This window comes from Rhinolophus sinicus, linkage group LG02, assembly GCF_036562045.2.
Source record: "Rhinolophus sinicus isolate RSC01 linkage group LG02, ASM3656204v1, whole genome shotgun sequence".
Taxonomy (NCBI): domain Eukaryota; kingdom Metazoa; phylum Chordata; class Mammalia; order Chiroptera; family Rhinolophidae; genus Rhinolophus; species Rhinolophus sinicus.
This window is the reverse complement of record NC_133752.1, coordinates 176,006,677-176,028,140: the sequence shown is the minus strand read 5'-3', so window position 1 is coordinate 176,028,140 and position 21,464 is coordinate 176,006,677. Positions and strand designations below refer to the sequence as shown.

Sequence of the window (21,464 nt, the reverse complement as noted above, 5' to 3'; positions counted from 1 at the left end):
TGTGTGTGCCTCCCCCTTTTCATTTGTATTCTCTTTAGCTGCCTGGGTAAACACCTTTATTTCCTTTGCATTGACAGCTGCCCTCAGACATGTGAATCTTTACATTTTAGAATTTGATGAGGCTGAGTAGAAGAAACTAAATGACAATTTGAAGTCCCTAGAATTAAAGGATTAAATTTCAATTCTTAAATTTATAAGATGCAGACCTGTTTACTCACTCAACTACTTGTTTATTTTAACTATAGTATCTTTGTTGTTTCTGGCAACCAGACTGTTTAAGATCACTTAAAAAGAAAAGGCATAAGGTTCTTAACCTTAGTTTCAAATTGATTCTGATTTTTTTATTGATTTTTTTTTAAAATTGAGGTATAATTGACATATAACATACTAGATTCAGGTGTACAACGTAATTAGTCAATAATTGTATACATTGCAAAATGTTCACCACAGTAAGTGTAGTTAACATCCGTCACCATACATAATTTTTTTCTTGTGATGAGGACTTTTAAGAAATACTCTTTACAATTTTCAAATGTTACATAGTATTATTAACTATAGTCACCGTGCTGTACATTATATCCCCATGACTTATTTATTTTATAAGTGGAGAGAAAAAGCAATTTTTAATTTTCATATGAAAATTAAAAGTAACTGATCTAAATCTTTTTTTCTAGGATGTGTCTGTGAATATTTTAGAATTATTTCTATGAGCTTTCTTCCCCCCCCACCCGATCCCTACTCATGCTGGCTGCTGGCCATTCTGGCCACCGGCCGCTCATGGCAGCACAAGCCAATCCACGGCCATCCACACCAATCTCCCTCTGCTCACAGCAGCCTAGCTCCAGGGAGAGCTGTTGTTCACAGTCTTAGCTGTAGAGGGCGCAGCTCAGTGGCCCATGTCGGAATCGAACCAGCGATCTGGTGTTAGGAGCACAGCACTCCAACCATCTGAGCCACCTATTAGCTTTCTTAAAGTAGCAAACAAATAATTCTTTTCAGGTCTTGTAGATGGTAAAAACAGGATATCCAGAAGAGAAATTATTACTTAAATAAGAAAAGGAATCCTGACTCCTATTAATATCCATAGTAACAGATTAAGCTACTGGCCTACAAAGGCCTGCCATGGAAGTTTAGAGTGTCCACGCTGGAAAACTTAAGAGTTTATACTCATATACTATAGTCTTTTTATTTATTTATTTATTTTATTGGGGGAACAGAGTGTATTTCCAGGACTTTTTATTGGGGAACAGTAGTGTGTTTTTTCCAGGACTCATCAGCTCTATTCAAGTCAAGTTGTTGTCCTTTCAATCTTAGTTGTGGAGAGCGCAGCTCAGCTCCAGATCCAGTCGCCGTTGCCAGTTGGGGGGGGAGGCGAATCCATCATCCCTTGTGGGAGTTGAACTGGCAACCTTGTAGTTGAGAGGACGCGCTCCAACCAACTGAGCCATCCGGGAGCTCAGTGGCAGCTCAGCTCAAGCTGCTGTGTTCAATCTTAGTTGCAGGGGGCGGAGCCCACCATCCCTTGGGGAGTTGAACCTGCAACCTTGTGATCGAGAGCCCGCGCTCCAACCAGCTGGGCCATCTGGGACCTCAGTGGCAGCTCATTGACTTCATTCTAGTTGCGGAGGGCGCAGCTCGCTGGCCCAGGTGGGAATCGAACCTGTAGCCCTGTTGCCCAGAGCTCGCGCCCTGACCAACTGAGTCACCCATCCACCCCCATATACTATAGTTTTGAATTTGCTGGTAAGGAAACAAAAGTCCATAGACGTTAGTAAGTTGCCCCAGATTATAGAGCCAGGACTAGGACCCACGTCTTCTAAATGCCAATACAATGTTCTTTGCATTCTGTGCCAGGCATCTTTCAAAATCTACAGTAGTCACTGAACAAGTGAAGTGCCCTTCAATTAGAGCTATGGTGTCACAAAGAAAGTTGTCACTGTGTGCATGTGGTTATCTAATATAGGGTAAGGAATCTCTTCAAATAAAGGATATTAAGGAAAGCTGTGGGTGGCCATTTTAGAAATTGTTAAAGATTTTGCTTACCTTGCTCAGTCCAAGCCAAGAGATCAAGAGAAGGCTGAAATTTGGAAGGGCAACCATGGAAGAATTAGGAAAGATCACCAAGAGCAAAGATGTGTTATTAGAGACCAATGTTAAGATCGTGAACACCTTTGTATCCCTAGTTACTATGTACAGATATGAATTGAACAATCACGAAGGCCAATAGGAAAAAAATGGATTCACTTGAAATATGGTGTTGGAGGAGAGCTCTATGGATACTCTGGACTGCCAGAAAGACAAACAAGTGGGTCCTAGAGCAAATTAAGCCTGAAATACCGCTGGAGGCAAAAATAACAAAACTGAAGCTGTCCTACTTCAGGTACATCATGAGAAAGCAGGGTTCTTTGGAAAAGACATAATGCTGGGAAAATAGAAGGCAGCAGGAAAGGAGAAGAACAAATATGAGATGGACTGACTCCATAAAAGAAGCCATAGGGCTGGCCCGGTGGCTCAGGTGGTTGGAGCTCCATGCTCCTAACTCCGAAGGCTGCAGGTTCGATTCCCACATGGGCCAGTGGGCTCTCAACCACAAGGTTACCAGTTCAATTCCTCGAGTCCTGCAAAAGTTGGTGGGCAGCGCCCCCTGCAACTAAGACTGAACACGACACCTTGAGCTGAGCTGCCGCTGAGCTCCTGGATGGCTCAGTTGGTTGGAGCACGTCCTCTCAACTACAAGTTTGCCGGTTTTGACTCCCCAAGGGATGGTGGGCTGTGCCCCCTGCAACTAGCAACAGCAACTGAACCTGGAGCTGAGCTGCACCCTCCACAACTAAGATTGAAAGGACAATAACATGACTTGGAAAAAAAAAAATCCTGGAAATGCACACTGTTCCCCTTCCCCAATAAAATCTTAAAAAACAAACAAACAAAAAACAGGTGTGAGTCCACAGGAGCAGAACAGGGCTGTTGAGGACAGGACATTGTGGACATCACTAATTCATAGGGTCGTCAGGAGTCACTCAGAGCTGATACAACGGCACATAACACACATGTATAATTAGTGAGTACACCATTTACAAGGTTTGATAATGAAAAGGTGTACCTTGTTAAGATGCAAAGAGGCCTTCAGGTTCTTTGCAATTTGTGGTCAAGGGGGAAGAGGAATGGATTCCATAGATCTAGAACATCATTAATCCTCTGTCTCTCCTCTTGCTGACCTTTCATTTTCATATTCTGGAAAATGAATCAATCTACAACGAGGTAAAATTCATATTCTGAGATTTATTTTTTCCTTGCAGATTTTTAGGCTAGCAATGGGGTGAGTGGACAGTTAAAGGGATGATTGTGTATTGGGAATAATAGGATGAATAGTAACATGAAACTAGAATAACTGATATTGTCTAAATATATAGTGAATTTTCTTTTTTTGAAAACCATGTAAAAAGAAGTCATCTGTTCAAAAATTGTTTATTCTCATGCTGAGTAACATTATGTATATTAGTACGAAACATAAGCATACATGGCCTCAGTTAATATGGTTAGAATTTCTAAATATTTTCAAACAGTTTTGTCTTAATCACACAATTTGGTTAGTATATAGAGATGTCACAGCTTTAGATCTGAAAGAAAATGACCAACTTGAATCTTAATCTGAACCAAAATGTATTGCTCATTGTATACTTTATTGAAAATGTAGTCTAGAGCACTAGAATAAGAGCATTTAGGTTTAATTTTGTTTGTTCAGGCATTTTGGTACTATAATTTTATGTTTTGTGTGATGTAAAAGAGATGTTCTTGCCTCAGTTTATTTCCTCTTGGTATAGTTTTTCTGACTAAAATAAAACACAAGTGCCTGTCCTTATTATGGGATTGTTAGGAGTAATATTATTGACAGATCTTTATATGATTGTATTTTTTAATTAATATGAAATCCTGTGTCTAAATTTGGGCTGATTTTTATAAAATATAAATTATCTCTTTAATACAGTTTAAATTAATCACAAGACAAATGCTTAACTGGATGTCTAATGGAAATAAGTCACGAAACTCAGGGATAAACAAAAAAGAAAAAAATGTTGGCTGTTGTGTTGGCAACATCTTAATGAAGTAGATAATATAATGGACCTGTAAATTGAACTGTTGATTCTTCACCCACTAAAGAGAACAAATTCCAGGGAGTTAGAATAGTTTCTCCTAAAGAAGAGTCAAGTAAATTTGGTAAATAAGTTTGCTCTTATGAACCAACCATAGGTTTAAGCTTTTAGTTTTTAATGATAAGAACATAAAATGTCTTCCAAGTCAGAATCAGAGTATACATAGTATACCTTTTTCAGCTGAGATCACCAAGGTAAAATGTTATAATTACAAAAACACTGGCTGTGATTTTTTTTGGTTAGAATCTAGACAATTTGTAATATTACATTGTCACATTAGTTAATTTCTATCTTTGTTTTTTTTCCCTCATCCTAATTATAATGACTGTTTAAACTGTGATTTAACACTTTGTAAGCGGGCATTTTCCCGCCAAATCGCGTCGTAACGTGGGACTTTTTTGACATTTTCTCGCCAAAATTAGACTTTCCGTAAAATATTCATATCTTTCGATCTATTTGATATTTTTCTATGAAACTTTCAGTGTTTTAGTTTAAAAAGAGGTGTAAAATATGTGTTATTCTCGTCTCCCGCGCTTTGGTATAAAAAGCGATATGATGAGTTTACTCGTTTCCCGCAAAAAATGTGAGCTGTATGTGTTTTCTCCCCGTAGGTTCTTTTGAAGGAGCCAGAGATCCTTTTTGCTTGCTACCTCATTCACAGAATGGACGAAGATAGATTTGACTTTGTTTTTACAAATGGAGGACAGAAATACACAGAACAAGGAAGCAATACCTCTAACCTGTTTGATTTAATGTGTTTTCTAAAATAAAAACACCAAAACTGGAAATGAAATAGCATGGGATATGATTCATTTTTTTTGGCAGCTATTTCTACCCACTCCATCTTATATGAATTCACTTCAGTTCTTATATCTAGACTTGAAGTCTAGCCCACATGTGTCATTCCCTTTTTCATTTTCTTCACTTTTTGCAAGATGAAACTCCTTTAGTTCTTGACAGACTGATCTCTGTATAATATATTCTGAAATGCTTATTCTTTCTTTTGGCACATAGACATGTATTTACATATGTATTACATGGATTTTGCCCTGCCTCTTTCATCACACTTGTGTCCATGCTTAATAATTGTTGCTATATTTTTTCTTTTTTTTTAAATCTCTTAAGAAATACACGCTTTTTTCCATTTCATGTGACAAGGCTCTGGCACACACTTGTCATAGCACTGCACACTACATTTTAATCTTGTAACTAGAGACCATGTCTGACCTAGTATATTTGTGGGTTTTTTTTTCCTTCAAATATTTGTGTGTTTTTAAAATTTTACTGAATTTATTGGGGGGACATTGGTTAATAAGATTGTATAAATTTCAAGTGTACAATTTTATAATATATCGTCTATATATTGCATTGTGTGCTTACCACCCAAAGTCAGGTCTCCTTCCATCACCGTATATTTTGATCCCCTTTTGAACTGTAGGGGATCAGATACATACATGTGTATACAGATGCAGCCCTACTACTTTCAACAAAGAATTGGCTTTATAAAGATTGATACAAATTCTAATTTGATTATGTACTGGTTATATGGCCTTTCTACAAGTCACCCTTTTGAAGCCATAAGAGAGTATTTGTAACAAATGGAAATAACTGTACCTACTTTACTAGATTAATGTGTAAGGATTAGCTTTGCTGTAATGCATGTACAGTGTTTAGCACATAGTTGAGTAATAAATACTAACTGTCCTTTAATTCTGTAAATTTTGGTTATTGATATAAGAGCTATGAATCTTTTCATCTCAGATTTAGAGTCTATAAGGTTTTCTTTCTTGATTTCCTTTCAGTTTTCCTATTTTAAACTTGTTTCATGAGATCTTGTGGTTGGGACTTTGTATGTTTTGGTGTGGTGGGGGGGGACACATTTCTAATCTAGACTGATTATTCCTTATCTCCACACTTCATTGGCTAACCGGAGTTTTATATAAGAAAAAAGCGTGCATCTCTTTTTTTTCCTCCAGATTATTTTCCCCGGTCAGCTCATAACAAAAATATTTTTTCTTGCTCCTAAATCAGGAGAATTAAATAAGTAAGGAATATGCATACCATGCACCATAAGCAATAATTTAGGACAGTATGACTTATTTTCCCAAAAATGATTTGAGGTGAGTTAAGAGATGCATTAAATGGAGAAGATTGGGATGAAGCCAAAGTAGAGAAGAAAAAGATGAAACAAGGGTTAAAATGCAAATGTATAATATCGGGTCCTGTATATTTGCTTAGAGGTAGAACAAAATTGGCAAAGAGCAGAATAAGACAATTAGAAGATTCGTGGTAAACCTTAAGATAGAAGAAAGTTTATTGCACAGGTAAAGCAGTATTTCCTGGTTCTGAGATGTCCCACACTGCACATCAATATCATGACAGCATGACAGTCCAATAAAAGCAATCCAGTAAGAAGTCCTCTTGATTGATAACCTGAGCTGATCTGATGATAAAATGTAAGATTTTTCTTAAAGCGACTTAGAGCCGTCTACATAATCACTTGGATTATTTATTTAAAATACAGATTCTAGGGCCCTAGACATGAACATTTGGCTTGCTAGCAATCTGCGTTTTGACAAACTCAAGTGATATACATGAATGTTTGAGAACCACCTCCCTAAGTCTTATCAGCACTGGTCCCTTTAAGAAATACTGCTCTGGAACAGGATTGACAAACTTACTCTGTGGAAGGGCAAGTAGTAAATATTTTAGGCTTTCCCTCCTACATATGGTCTCTTGCTTTTTATTCTTTTTAATATTTTAAATAACTATAAAAATGTAAAAACCATTGTTAGCTCACAGGTTGTCCAAAACAGGCTGACCCTCACTCTAGAGGAATGAGTGGATTACGGGCCTTAGCGAGTGATCCGTAAATGATACTTCTAAATTGAGGCTTTGTTAACAGTGGAGTTTGAGGTTATTTGCTGTGGTATGAAAATGGATGTATTGAAATTCCATGTGGTGAACCAAGAATGATCCTTTAGTCAAGGAAGGTGGAAGAGTTATTCTTATGAAAGTTAACCTAACTAGAAATAACTAAACAGAAAAGTGGAAGTTGTAAGACCAAAAAGTGCTAAGGCACTGACTGAATCCTTCACTTCTTAAGTTCTGAAAACTTGGTAAATAACAGTATTACAAACAAATGGCCTTGGTGGCTTGTTTATTTTTATTTTTTTAGTTTCTCTGTACTCAGCAACTAATTACACAAGAAGAATCTTTTAAAGGTCAGGGCTTTGTGAAAGGGGCTGCAACAGCACTCAGCTGTTGACATCTGAAACTTACATGGTATAGATTTGAGAGACAACATGGATTAGGTTATTAAAATCTGTGTTCCTGAAAGTTTTATAGCATCAAGAGATATGGATGGTTTTGGATAATCTTCCCCATTTGTTTACTGATTATTGTAATTTAAAAGTTTATTGTTTGGATTCTCCAACAGGCTGACACCAAGATGGAGCCACCTAGAGTTGTATGAAGGAGATGCCTGTGAAGGGCACAAAGGATAGGGAGCAGTAGGCAGGGAAAGCCTTCAGACTGCGGCATGAGTCTTGACACCTGTGATAGAAGAGTTAGAAGCTGAGTAAAAAGAGCATCAGATGTAAGCTGCTCTGAGAAAGTCTCTGCCAGCTCGATGAAGAATCTCAGCAGATTACCCATTATAGTAGTCCTGCGTTGGGAAGAAATGGCCTGGCTAGTATGCTGGAAGCAGCCTGGGGAGAAAGCATGTGAATCCTGCAACAGATCAGAAGGAGTGGCAGCTGGAGGCCACTTGCATCAGGTTTACTTTTTTCATTCCCCAGCTTTGAGATATAATTGATACATAACATTGTAATTAAGGTATATAATAGTGATTTTGATATATGTGTATGTATTGCATAATTACCACAGTAAGTTTAGTTAACATCCATCACCTGACATAGTTACAATTATTTTTTTGTGATGAGAACTTTAAAGATCTATCCTCTTAGGAACTTTCAAAGATACAATACAGTATTGTTAACTGTAGGTCTCCATGCTGAACATTATGTCCCCAGGACTTACTCATCTTATAACTCGAGGCTTGTACTTTTTGACTACCTTTCTCTACCTACTTCACTCCCCTACCCTATCTCCGGCAACCACAAATCTAATCTCTTTCTATGAGTTTGTGTTTTGTTTTAGATCATACACCATTCTAGTCTTAGATTCTACACATGATCAAGATCATACGGGCTTTCTCTGACTTACCTCACTTAGCATAATGCCCTCAAGGTCCATCCATGTTGTTGCAAATTGCAAGATTTCCATCTTTTTTATGGCTGAATAATACTCCATTGTATCTGTATACCACAGTTTCCTCACCCATCCATTGGTGGACACTTAGGTTGTGTCCATGTTTTGGCTATTGTAAATGATACAGTGAACATGGGGTGCAGGTATCTCTCTGAGACAGTGATTTTATTTCCTTCAGGTATGTACCCAGAAGTGTAATTGCTGAATCGTGGTAATTTTATTTTTTGAGGGCATTCTGTACTGTTTTCCATAGTAGCTTTACCAATTTACATTTCTACCAACAGTATACAACAGTTCCCATTTCTCCACATCCTCACCATCATTTAACTCTTATTTTTTTGATGATAGCCATTCTAATAGGTGTGCAGTGATATTTCACTGTGGTTTTGATTTGCATTTTCCTGATAAGTGATGTTTACTTTTTAATGTACCTGTTGGCCACTTGCATGTCTTGTTTGGAAACATAAAATATATTCCTTTTTTAAAATTTCTGCCTATTTTTAAAAATTTCTTTTTTTAAGATTTTCATGAAAAATATAGTTAGCATACAACATTATATTAGTTACAGGTATATACAATAGTTATTCACCAGTTATCTACCTAAAGAAGTGATCACCAGGCCGGCCTGGTGGCTCAGGCGGTTGGAGCTCCGTGCTCCTAATTCCGAAGGCTGCCGGTTCGATTCCCACATGGGCCTGTGGGCTCTCAACCACCGGTTCAACTCCTCGATTCCTGCAGGGGATGGTGGGCTGTGCCCCCTGCAACTAACAACGGCAACTGAACCTGGAGCTGAGCTGCACCCTCCACAACTACGATTGAAAGGACAACTTGACTTGGAAAAAATCCTGGAAGTACACACTATTCCTCAATAAAGTCCTGTTCCCCTTTTCCCACTAAAATGTTTTTTTTTAAAAAAAAAAGGTGTGATCACCATGATAAGTCCAGCAACCACTTACACTCACAATATTATTGACTATATTCCCTGTGCTGTACATTACATCCCCATGGCTTACTTGTTTTATGTCTGGAAATTTGGAGCACTTACTGCCTATACCTTCCCCCGCTTTTTAATTTTTCTGTTACAGTTGACATTCAATATTATTTAATATTAATTTCAGGTGTACAGCATATGGTTAGACATTTATATAATTTAAGAAGTGATCCACCTGACTAGTACCCACCTGGCACTATACATAGCTATTACCATATTATTAACTGTATTTCCTATGTTTTGCTTTACATCCCCATGATTATTTTGTAACTACCAGTTTGTACTTCTTAATGTTTTCACCTTTTTCACCCTGCTTTACTAAGCCCCCTCCCATTTATTGCCCAGATAAATCTAGTACTCATCTGACACCATACATAGTTGTGACAATATTATTGACTATAATCCTTAAATGCTATACCCTACATCCCCAAGACTACTTTGTAACAACCAATTTGTACTTCTTGATGCCTTCCCCCTTTTTACCCACCACCCCAACCCTCCTCCCATCTGGTAACCATCAAAATGTTCTTTGTAGCTACAAGTCTGTTTCTGTTTTGTTTGTTTATTTTGTTCTTTACATTCCACATACAAGCAAACTCACATTGTATCTGTCTTTCACTGTCTGAAATGAGTTTCTCAGAGGCAGCATATGTAAGGGTTTTGTTTTCTAATCCATTGAGCCACCCTGTGTTTTTTATTGGAATAGTTAACCCACATACATTAAAAGCGATTGTTGATATATAGTTATTGCCATTTTATTCATGTTTTTTATTTTTTTCCACCTTAAAGAAATCCCTGTAACATTCTTTATGACATTGTTTTGCTGGTGATAAACTCTAGCTTTTTCTTGTCTGGGAAGCTCTTTATCTGTCCTTCAATTTTAAATGATAGTCTTGCTAGGTAGAGCACCCTTGGTTGTAGGTCATCATTTGCTTTTCATCACTTTGAATATTTCGTGCCAGTCCCTGCTGGCCTGGAAAGTTTCTGTTGTGAAATCAGTTGACACTCATGGGAACTCCCTTATAGGTAACGGACTGCTCTTCTCTTACTATTTTTAAGATTCTCTCTTTGTCTTTAACCTTTGCCATTTTAATTATAATGTATCTTGGTGTGGGCCTGTTTGGGTTCATCTTGTTTGGCACTTTCTGCGCTTCTCCTGAACTTGTATGTCTATATCCTTTACCAGGTTAGGAAAGATTTCAGTCATTATTTCTTCAAATAGATTCCCAATCCTTTGCTTTCTCTCTTTTGAACTGGTACCTCTATGATACGAATGTTGTTATGCTTGATGTTGTCCCAGAGATCTCTTAAACTCTCCTCATTTTTTAGATTCTTTTTTCTTTTTACTTTTCTGATTGGGTGTTTTCTGCTACCTTGTCTTCCAAATCGCTGATTTGATCCTCTGCTTCATCTAGTCTGCTGGTGAGTCCTTCTAGTGCATTCTTCATTTCAGTTATTGTATTCTTCACTTCTAACTGGTTCTTTATGGTTTATGTCCTTTTTTATGTTTGCTATCTCTTTGTTGAAGTTTTCACTAAGTTTGTTGAGCATCCTTAAAACCATTGTTTTGAACTGTCTGTTAGGTTGCTTGCCTCCATTTGTTTAGTTCTGTTTCTGAGGTTTTCTCCTGCTCTTTCATTTGGGATGTATTTCTTTGTTTCCTCATTTTGGCTGTGTCTCTGTGTTTGTTTCTGCGTATTAGGTAGATCTGCTATGTCTCCCAGTCTTGCCTGGTGACCTTATGTAGTAGGGGTTTTGTGGGGCCCAGTGACACAGTCTCTCTGGTCACCTGAGCTGGGTCTACATGAGTGTCCCTTGTGTGGGTTGTGTGCGACCTCCTGTTATAGTTGAGCCTTGATTGCTATTGGCATGTCAGTGGGTGGTGTTGACTCTCAGGCTGGCTGGCTGTGGGGTTTGGCCATGTCCACGCTTATGGGCTGCTGTGCATGGGGGTTTAGCCCATGGAGCAGGATTTGTCCCAGCAGACTGGTGCCTTTTAAGACTGGCCTTTGTGGGTGCCACTTATGGGGCTAATTGGGTGGTCTGCTGTGGTCTGAAGCCAACCTCCAAGTATGTTGGCTCTGTGGCCTCTTGGGAGGGGCTTTGGTACAGACCCAGGTCAGCCACTGCTTGTGACCAGCGGGGATTACCTCGTAGGAGCTCCAACGTGATTCACAGTTGGTTGCTTCCTGTGCTGTACCTGGAGGGATGTGGGAGAGGCCACACTATGAACTGAGGACAGCTGCCACCAGTGCCGGGTCTGGAGTAGCTCTGGAAAAAGCCAGGATACTCGGAGGCCTAATGCTACCTGCCGGCTCCTGTAAGGTTCAGCCTCTGATAAAGCCTCCTGCTGATCTACAGTTAGGTGAGGCAGGGTCTCAGTGACTCAGCAGGATGGAGCAGTGGAGCTCGCTAGGCCAATCAGATTTATATTTGGTCGGGGGGGTGGGCTCAACACAGGAAAGATGGCGCCTACCTGCTGGCTGCATTGGAGGAGAGCTCCGTACAGGAAACATGAAGACTGTCCCTTCAGTCCTCTCCCCGAAGTTACACAACTCAGTCTCTCCCCATATGTCTCCAATGCCCCCATAGTCACTGTTCCTCCACCAGAGCTCAGGGTGAGTGCCTGCGTGGGCCTTAGGAGAGGACGTCTGGGTTTCCTGCAGCCTTCCATTCTGCCCAGATCGTCAGAATCCCCACTGCTTTTCACAGCCAGAAGTTGTTGGGATTCCTCTTTCTGGCACCAGTACTCTGGGCTGGGGAGCCTCACGCCTTCATGGGGACCTCTGTGGCTGAGATCTCGCTCCTGATTTTCAGCTGCCACAGGTAGGTGTGGGACTAGCCCATTTTGCATCTCCACCCTTCCTACCAATCTCGGCGTGGCTTTTCTTTATGTACTTAGTTGTAAAACTTCTGTTCAGCTAGACTTCAGATGGTTCTTCAGGTTGGTTGTTCTATAATTTAGTTGTAGTTTTGATGTGTTCATGGGATGAGGCAAGCACAGTGTTTATCTCCGCCCTCTTGGATCTTTCCTCTGCCTATTTTATAATTGTTTTTTTTGTTTTGTTTTGTTTTGTTTGTTGCTATTGAGTTGTATGAGTTCTTTGTACATTTTTTATATTGTCAGATATATTATTTGCAAATATTTTCTCCCATTCCATAGGTTGTGTTTTCATTTTATTGTTGGGTTCCTTTGCTGTCAGAAATTTTTCAGTTTGTTGTAGGTCCACTTTTTTTTTTTTTTTTGCTTTTGGTGTCAAATCCAAAAAGTCATTGCCAAAACTGATGTCAATGAGCTTATCTCTTTGTTCTCTTCTAGGAGTTTTATGGTTTCAACACTTATGGTCAAGTCTTTTATCCATTTTGAGTTGATTTTTGTATGTAGTTTAAGGTAGGGTTTGTTCCATTCTTTTGTATGTGGATGTCCAGTTTTTTCACACCATTTATTGAAGAGCCTATCCTTTCCCTATCGAGTATACTTGGCTCCTTCTGGTAAATTAATCGACCATATATGCTGGGGTTTTTTCTAGATTCTCTCTTCCATTGTTTTGTTTCTCTTTTTATGCCAATATCATACTGTTTTGATTATTATAGCTTAGTACTATAGTTTGAAATCAGGAAGTGTGTGATGCCTCCAGCTTTGGTTTGTGCATCAGGTTTTCTTGAAGAGATATGTGAGTGGCACACCTCTATGACAACCACATTCTGCACAGATCCCTTTCTCTGGATATGTTTGGGAGCAGCTCCTCCACATTTCCATGAGCCTCTGGCAAATGCTACATTGCATTTTTTCTCACCAGTGACAATTCCAATACCACAAGATCTGCCTGATTATATGACCCAAGTTGTATGGCTACTTACATAGCAGCTGGAATCTTATACAGAACCCTTTCTTGCCCCAGGCCCTACTCAAACTTGGTAGCCTTTCCTGTCATCCAGTATATCAGCTGGAATAGTGTTTACTAGATGGAATGTATTGCCTCCAGAACCTACAGTACTATGTTTCCTTGTAGCAGGTGATGTAAATGTAGCAAGCTGTCTCTTACTTTGTAGAGGCTGTTCCAGTGTGTCCTTTACCACTGGTTTCCTTAAAAACCTTACAGAAATGGCAGATCCCCAAATCTTTGTGTATTTTATCTCCCACCCTCTGGAACACATAGCAAGGCCTCTGGTGTGCTGATCTATCTTGTCCAATCAGCATGATGTCTGATTGGCTATTGATGTATAACCATGTGTTGCTTAACGACAGGGATACCTTCTGACAAATATGTCTTTAGGTGATTTCGTTGATGTGTGTACATCACAGAGTGCACTGACAGAAACCAACCTGGTACAGCCTACTACACATCTAGGCTGAACGGTACAGCCTACTGCTCCTAGGCTATAAGCCTGTATAGCTTGTTACTGTATGAATGGAATGGTGTGGGCAGTTGTAGCACAATGGTAAGAATTTGTCTAAACACACCTAAACAGAAAATGTACAGTAGAAATACGGTATAAAACATAAAAATGGTACACCTGTATATGTAGGGCACTTACCACGAATGGAGGTCACAGGACTAGAGGTTGTTCTGGGTGAGTAAGTGAGTGAGAGGTGAGAGAATGTGTAGGCCAGGACATTACTGTACACTCCTGTAGACTTTATCAACACTGCACACACAGCTTGGTGAGGTCTGCAAAATCTGCTTAACCCTTCACCGAATTTTTTGGGGAGGTTCTCCTGCAGTTTCCTTTTCTCTTGCCTCTTCTTCAGCTATGCTTTCCTGGTCCAGTTCTAACAACTCCTCATTAGGTGTTCTCTCAGGAACCGCCTTAGGAGCTCCTCAGTGTCATTCTCATCCACGCCCAGGTTAAAGTTAGTTGCCATCTCAGCCACAGCCTTGTGGATTTTTTTCCCCACTTTTATTTATTTAAGTGTGTTTTTCCAGGACTCACCAGCTTCTGGAAAGGAGTTGTTTCAATCTTGTTGTGGAGGGCGTAGCTCTCCGTGGCCCATGTGGGGATCGAACCAGCAACCTTGTTAAGAGCACCGCACTTTAACCAACCGAGCTAACCGGCTGCCCCAGCCTTGTGGATTTTTGCAAACTCCTTATCCTTGACCAATCTTTTGAAGTCATGGACAAACCTCTTGAGCGTCTTCTTTCAGATGCCATCCATACACTCTTTGGTGACATCACCCTCAAGCCCAAGCAAGGTTCTTGACGCAGTCATAGATGTCATAATCCTTCCAGAATTGCATCAGTGTCTTCTCAGTGCCTTCCTCAGTTGCAGCAATAGCCTGAGCAATGGTCTTCCTCGGGTAGTAGGCCTTAAAAGCTGCTATAACTCCTTGATCCATTGGTTGGATCAAAGAGTTGGTGTTCGGAGGGAGAAACACTTTGATATTTGAATGAAGATCACTGATAAAAGGAGGATGCGCAGGAGAATTACCAACAAAAAGCAAAACCTTGAAAGCTATGTTGTTATCCACACAGTCCTCTGTCTTGCTGGCATAGAAATTGAGGGGGGCATCTTGGAAGAGGAGTTGGGTCATCCGTGACTTTTTATCGCTCCTGGAGTACACTGGCAGTGTGTGCTTATTAATAGGCTTGAAGACCCTGGGTTCTCACTGTGCTAGATCACAAGGTTTCAATTTGTAGTCCGCAACATTGCCCCCAAGCAAGACTGTTGTCCTCACCTTAAAAACCTTGAAACCTGGCATTGACTTGGTCTCCTTATGGATGAGAATCCTTTTAGGCCTTTGTTTCCAGAATAGGGAGGTTTCATCCATATTGAATATTTGCTCTGGCAGCTAGTTTTAGGAGAGGTCTGATTAGCAAACCTCTGTGGCTGCCGCAGTGCTCATGGTAAACAAATAGTTCTCAAGAAGAGAATAAACTAGAAAGTAAAATCCACTGTCACCCCTTCCCCTCCTCCTGCCCTTAACTTCTGAGGAGGAATCACTGTTAACATGTTCTTTTTTCTTTTTTCTTTTTTTAATTGGGGAATATTGGGAAACAGTGTATTTTTCCAGGATCCATCAGTTCCATGTCCAATCATTGTTTTCAATCTAGTTGTGGAGGGCGCAGCTCACTGTTCCATGTGGGAATCAAACCGGCGACCTTTGTGTTATGAGTACTGTGCTCCAACCACTGAGCAACCGGCTGCCCTCTTAACATTTTCTTGCTTATCCTTTCAGAATTTCTAAATTCATTTATTGCAAGCATGTCTTTTTTTCTTAACCCAATGGGATCATGATATTAATAGTATGCCATAACTTCACAGCACATCTTGAATAGGTTGCCGTACAAGTAAGTATACTGCTACCTCAGTTTTTTAAACAGCTACATAAAATTCTACTATTTGCTTCTACCATAATTTATTTCCTTGACTTAGTTACATGAAATATCCCAGTATTATTCCAATAAATTTCCCCTCTTTGTTTAAATTTGTTTCTGTTACAGGTAGCCAAAATTTTCTAACAGAAAAAATAAGACTGAGAACAAGAAAATAAAATTTTGGGGGCCGGCACGGTGGTTCAGGTGGTTGGAGCTCCGTGCTCCTAACTCCGAAGGCTGCCGGTTCGATTCCCACATGAGCCAGTGGGTTCTCAACCACAAGGTTGCCGGTTCAATTCCTTGACTCCCACAAGGGATGGTGGGCTGCGCCCCCTGCAACTAGCAACGGCAACTGGACCTGGAGCTGAGCTGCGCCCTCCACAACTAAGACTGAAAGGACAACAACTTGATTTGGAAAAAGGCCTGGAAGTACTCACTGTTCCTCAATAAAGTCCTGTTCCCTTTCCCGAATAAAATGTTTAAAAAAAAAAGAAAAGAAAATAAACTTTTGTTTGACAGACTCTCTTAGGATAACCAATTGAAAATTATTTGAACACAAATTGAGCATTGCTGTAGAGATATCCCTTTGGGGGAGAAATCTGTATACTAATGGTAAAAAACAAAAGATAGTACCTTGGAAAACTGCAGACAAGCTTTCCATAGTTATATGTAAAGTAAATTGCAAAATTTGACCATGTGATTCATTATCAAAGGATGAGAAAAAAAGACGAGTTGATTAATAATAATAATAATAATGGCTTGCTTCCACAAACCAGGAGAAGTTTTGTATGACACTATATCTAATGGAGGATAAGCTGGACCATAATAAGGATATGATAAGATTAAAGAATTGCCAACTCTAATTAATATCTAGGGACTATAAAATGTCAACAAGAATAGTAAAGTCATTTGTACTAGTTCAATAAAATCAATAGAATATTTAAACACACACTCGGAATATATTAAAAACCCACATTTGGTGAAATTAGGGTATGGGATCATAATGAAAGTAGAAAGAGGAAAGGCTGCCAACCAATTCAATATTATATTTCCAAAACAATTTTTATAGTCTTCAATTTTATTTCAGTATATACTCCACCCCATCTTTAAACCTACAGGAAAATTCATTTGAATGAAAACACATGCCAACATTAACCAGTCAGAAACATTTAATATAAATTTATTGGCACAGTTAATAAACATTTTATACATTCAATTGATGTATAAGCAGATAATTACCATAATTATAGACCATTTTATGTAAGTTGTCTCTGCCAAAAAGCCTGACATTATATACTGGGCCTACTCTGGGTTGAACAGACCTGAATTTTGATAACATAAATACATTATCCCCAGAACAGAGCTATACAGATTTCCCGGTTCAGGAGTTTGCAATGCAGTCAACTGATAAATAAGTGCAATCAAGTCTATTATTTGCCCAACAGTCTCTAATAACTGAAGTCTGGTCATTTGACAAAGTATTATCATATATAGTGAACTAAGTCGAGTTAGAACTGAGTCTAAATTTTAGCTTTGTAAGATACTAGTTCTGTGATTGTGGGCAAGTTAACCTCTTTATGTACCTTTTTTTCTTTCAATCTGCAAAAGATCAATGATAGGTTTTTTTTAAATTTAAGTGTAATTCTAATAGCATTTGGAACATAATTGATTTTAAATAAATGACTCTCCTAGGATTTCCCCCTTTTGTACTGAAGGGTCATAAAAGAACTAACTATAAGTGATAATCCCTATCTTCCACTAGTCTATAATTCTGCTGGAATATGGAAAACAGAAAAACTACTTGTGAACAATTAAAACAAAAACAAATTTGTGTAATATCAACAGAGTAAAAGGGCAACCCATAGAATGGGAGAACATATTTGCAAATCATATACCTGATAAGGGATTAATATACAGAACTCCTAAAATTCAATAATAGAAAAACAACCCAATTGAAAAATAGGCAAATGACAGTCCCTCAGTCCCCTGGATCTGTCTCTTGCTCCCACAGTGTTTGGACAGAACAGACCCAGGGATGCACCTTCTTCCAGCCTCCGACCGCCCTCCAACCTCTTTTCCAGTCAGAACCTTCGGAACCATCTCAGCCATCCTCAGCCTGAGTCCAGCCAATCCTTTTTTGAGCTTAACTCTTTATTGCCGAGTAAGCACGAGCTCCCAAGTTCGTCAGAATTATTCCACTGAGGTGGAAGCCACATCAACCGCCTGGTCAACCTGCATCTGTGGGCCTCCGACACCTTCCTCTCTCTGGGCTTCTATTTTGACTGCAATGACGTGCCTCTGGAGGACGTGGGCCACTTCTTCTGCAAGTTGACTGAGGAGAAGCACAAGGGTGATGAGCATCTCCTGAAGATGCAAAACCAGTGTGGTGGTCACACCCTTTTCCAGGACCTGCAGAAGCCTTCCCAAGATGAATGGGGTAAAACTCAGGATGCCATGGAAGCCACCATGGTCGTGGACAAGAACCTGAACCAGGCCCTTTTGGATCTGCATGCCTTGGGTTGTGCCCACACAGACCCCTGCCTCCCCCACCTCTGTGACTTCCAGGAGAGCCAATTCCTAGATGAGGAGGTGAAACTCATCAAGAAGATGAGCGACCACCTGACTAATCTCTGCAGACTGGCCGGTCCCTAGGCTGGGCTGGCTGGTCAAATATCTCTTCAAAAGGCTCCCTCTCGAGCACAGCTAGGAGACTTTGAGTCCAGAGGCCTTTGAAGGGCCCCTCTGCATCCCCTTGGCATTGGACTTCTGCCTGAGCCTCTACCTGCAAGTGCTATCTGCAAGCATGTAGCCTTCTAACCACACTGGAGCCCTCTCCCGTACCAGGGACCAAATTGTAACAATAAAGCTTTTTGCAGCAAAATGAAAGAAGGAAGGAAGGAAGGAAGGAAGGAAGGAAGGAAGGAAGGAAGGAAGGAAGGAAGGAAGGAAGGAAGGAAGGAAGGAAGGAAGGAAGGAAGGAAGGAAGGAAGGAAGGAAGGAAGGAAGGAAGGAGAGAGAGAGAGAGAGAGAGAGAGAGAGAAGAGAGAAAGAAAGAAAAGAAAGAAAGAAAGAAAGAAAGAAAGAAAGAAAGAAAGAAAGAAAGAAAGAAAGAAAGAAAGAAAGAAAGAAAGAAAGAAAGGCAAAGGACTTGAATAGACATTTCTCAAATGAAGATGTACGAATGGCGAATAAGTTCATGGAAAGATGCTCAACATGACTAATCATTGGGAAAGTGCAAATCAAAACTACAATGAGATATCACCTCACGCTCATTAGGATGACTGGCAAGATAGGTCAGCTCCTAATACACACAGAATGAGTTTTCCCTCAAGAAGAAAGGGGAGAGGACAACTTTCTTCCCTAAAAAGATATAGAAGAGATAATGAATGGAATGAAAACAACTGGCTAATCTTAATATAGAGATACTGTTTTGTTTTACTGGAGACAAATATTTGAAAGATTAAGGCATAGGTTTAGAGAAATTAAGTGACCTTCCAATGGTCACATAGTAGCAAAGCTAAAATAAAAATAGCCTTTTGTGAACTCTTGATCCCTGCTCTCAGAGTGGGGATTTCAAGCTGGTAAATGGAAATGAATTGGAATAGCTCTGGATACTCAGGAAGTAAGAATGAAACATCTTCCATTAAGTATTGTAGTAGGCAGAATTCTAAAGCATCTCCCAAGATTCCCATCCCCAGTGTACATGCTCTGTATAGTTCCCTCTCCTTGAATGGGACCTATGGCTATAATGGGATATCAGTCGTGGGTTTAGGTGAAGGGATTTTGCAGTTATAATGAAGGCCCCTAATCAGTTGGCTTTAAGTTAATCAAAAGGGAGATTATCCTTGGTGGGCTCTACCTAATCAGATGAGCCCATTAAAAGAAATTCTGGATGACAAAGACAGGAGAAATCAGATATCCGAAGCAGCAGAGAACACTCTGTTGGCCTTGAAGAAATAAACTGCCACATGGAGAGAAAAAGAGAGGAGAAGAGAGGAGAGGAGAACTAGTATCTTTTTACTTCTATAGGTAAGTAGAAAAAATTATTGCTGCTTTTTTTTTTTAAATTTAAGAATGATGGTATTAAAACAGTTCTGGAGATGGTTGGTGGTGATGGTTGCAAACAATGTAAATACACGTAATGCCACTGAACTGAACACTTAAAAATGGTTAAAAGGGTAAATTTTATGTATATTTTATGACAATTTTTTAAAATTAAAAGAAGTTTGCAACACAGTTCTACCATTAGTTTATAAGGTGCCCACTTCACCACATCTTTCATCAGCATTAAAAATATTGACAAATGATTTTTTTTAAAATGGTGGTATTTTATAGCAAGTCTTCAATGAATTCTAATAGGAATAACATTTTCCGAGTAGACATCCAAATTCCTCCTGATGTTCTGTTATTAGACATTTTTGTCCTTTGAAATCATGTTTTTGAGGCATTTCAGGCTGTGCTTAATATCAAGTCCTGCTTTCCACAGTTTGAGTCATTTTATCCTCATCTCAGCCCAATTTCTAGGTTAAATTTTGGTCTTTGGTAAAACACATTAAATACCTCTTGTGCAACAATAACACTTGGCACCAAATGACTTTTGTTACTGGCGAGACTCTGATACTGTGCTCTATTTTTGGTAATTGGATTTCTGTTTTGTCTCCTATGTCTGAGTGTCTGTTTTGGGAACCTCCTAATATCCTAAATGCTCTATGATGGGACTCAGCCTTTCATTTAAGGGTATTTAAAGGGTCTACTACTGTGTGTTAGGCACATTTTAAGTGCTGGGGTTAAATCAGTGATTTAAAAAGAATCCCTGCCATTGTTGACTTTATAGTGCAGTAGGGGAAACAGATAGTAAATTTTAAAGTTATTAAGCTGGATGTGTGCCTGGAATGTTTGAGAAACAACAATGAGGGCAGTATGGATGGAGCAGAGAGAGCAATAGTAGAACGGAGGTAATGAAGGGCCAGATTAAGGGGAGCCGTAAAATAACTGGAGACACATTATTTTTAGAGAAATTGAGAGGCATTCGACAGTTTTCACCAGAGAAGTAATACGATCTAACTCACATTTTAAAAGGATCATTTTAGCTACATTATTGATATTATGCTCTGGATAGTCACAGGTAGAAACAGGGAGCCTACTGTAATAGTTCTGGCAAGAGAACTTCTGCTTCTGGCCAAGGAGTAACATTTTAAATTTACCTGAGACTGAATTTACCCTGCCATCTGAAACAACAAAAACTTAGGACATAATATATAAAGCAATGGTTTTTAAATATTGGACATCAGTTAGCTCAAGGTAATGGACTTTTAGAGGTAGACAACAACTGGGGTGAGCCCTCTGCTTGCCCCAGCTTACTACCTGGGGGATTTCTAGGTCACAGTGCAAGGGGAAGGCAATCTAACAGGAGCCTGGTGGTCTCACCGAATTGAAGAAATGGAGTTGAGAGTTAGAGGGCCAGCATAGCTAGACTTCTCGGAGCAGAGTACCAGAGAGAAAAGAGAGAGCATACAGAGACCTGCCTAGGGGTCTCCCTGAGTTTTCGGGTGAGTACTGATCAGCACATGCATGTGAAGAAACTACCCAAGGGCAGAGAAAGAACCACCTGCAGTTATCAGTGGAAACAGTCCCTGGGTTCACAAAAGGACCAGAATAATTTGTATTCCTACCAACCACAGTGGAAAAACCAAGTATGTCATGGGACACAGAGAACTCTGCTAAATTTTC

The 21,464-nt window shown here is 39.6% G+C and overlaps 1 protein-coding gene and 1 pseudogene across 17 annotated transcripts in view; both read left to right on the top strand.

Annotated features, from left to right (window-relative positions):
- RIMKLB (ribosomal modification protein rimK like family member B) overlaps window positions 1-5,864 on the top strand; it is a 44,297-nt gene extending 38,433 nt beyond the window's left edge. For all 17 annotated transcript variants that reach the window (XM_019713513.2, XM_074326065.1, XM_019713512.2 and 14 more), the window contains one exon: window positions 4,766-5,864. The gene's annotated coding sequence lies outside the window, so the exon portion shown is untranslated. The remainder of the gene's footprint in view (window positions 1-4,765) is intronic.
- An 11,614-nt stretch (window positions 5,865-17,478) lies between these two features.
- On the top strand, window positions 17,479-18,642 carry LOC109435526 (ferritin light chain; annotated as a pseudogene).
- The last annotated feature ends 2,822 nt before the right edge of the window (window positions 18,643-21,464 follow it).